We start from the raw sequence: 1,001 nt of genomic DNA, 5'->3' as shown, positions 1-1,001 counted from the left end.
ATCTGAAAATTTTGAAAAAATATACTGCCTCTATTTTCACCACCAAAGAATAGCAGTGTGGTTTTAATATGATTTGACTCTTTGCAGGCTGTCAGGCTGTCTAGTCACAGTGGAAGGCTGTCTTTCTCTGGTCTCAGCTCTGAAGTCAAACTCCACACACCTGAGAGAACTGGATCTGAGCTACAATCACCCTGGAGACTCAGGAGTCAGACTGCTCTCTGCTGGACTGGAGGATCCACACTGCAGACTGGAGAAACTCAAGTATGTAGAGGGTTTATGTCAATGTTCATATCAGACATGTTGGAGTTATCAGGCTAGTTAAGACAAACATTCTGACCACCACTTGGACTAAGTTATATAAAGACTGTGTGTGTGTGTGTGTGTGTGTGTGTTTGTGTGTGTGTGTGTGTGTGTGTGTGTGGGTCCAGTGTGTGTGTGTGTGTCACACACACACACTGGACCCACACACACACATGCTGACACACACACACACCGGGTACACACATACACTGGACACACACACACGCTGGATACACACAAACACACACACACACTGGACACACACAATGTTATATGCTGACTGTGTGTGTGTGTGTGTGTGTGTGTGTGTGTCCAGTGTGTATGTGTGTCCAGTGTGTGTGTGTGTGTGTGTGTGTGTGTGTGTGTGTGTGTGTGTGTGTGTGTGTGTGTGTGTGTGTGTGTGTGTGTGTGTGTGTGTGTGTGTGTGTGTGTGTGTGTGTGTGTGTGTGTGTGTGTGTGTGTGTGTGTGTGTGAGAGTTCAGGTGTATCCCTCAATGACTGTCTGTTCTTCTGCTTACCGCTACAGTATGGAACATGGTGGAGAGAACAGAATGAAACCTGGACTTAGAAAATGTGAGTGTTGACTGCTGTGAAGAATATGACTAAGAATTCGTTGTTCGTCTTACGTTAGAAATGTGTGTGTGTGTCCAGTGAGTGTGTGTGTATGTGTGTGTGTGTGTGTGTTTTCATGCTTGCATGCA

At 45.7% G+C, this 1,001-nt stretch overlaps 1 non-coding gene across 1 annotated transcript; it reads left to right on the top strand.

Annotated features, from left to right (window-relative positions):
* Positions 1-388: 388 nt before the first annotated feature.
* LOC123485877 lies at positions 389-504 on the top strand. Its single transcript, XR_006659177.1, has one exon. It is a non-coding gene; the product is annotated as a small nucleolar RNA SNORA23 (small nucleolar RNA).
* The last annotated feature ends 497 nt before the right edge of the window (positions 505-1,001 follow it).

This window comes from Coregonus clupeaformis, unplaced genomic scaffold (genome assembly GCF_020615455.1).
Source record: "Coregonus clupeaformis isolate EN_2021a unplaced genomic scaffold, ASM2061545v1 scaf0886, whole genome shotgun sequence".
In the NCBI taxonomy this organism is placed as follows: Eukaryota; Metazoa; Chordata; class Actinopteri; order Salmoniformes; family Salmonidae; genus Coregonus; species Coregonus clupeaformis.
This window is presented reverse-complemented; position numbering and strand designations above follow the sequence as displayed.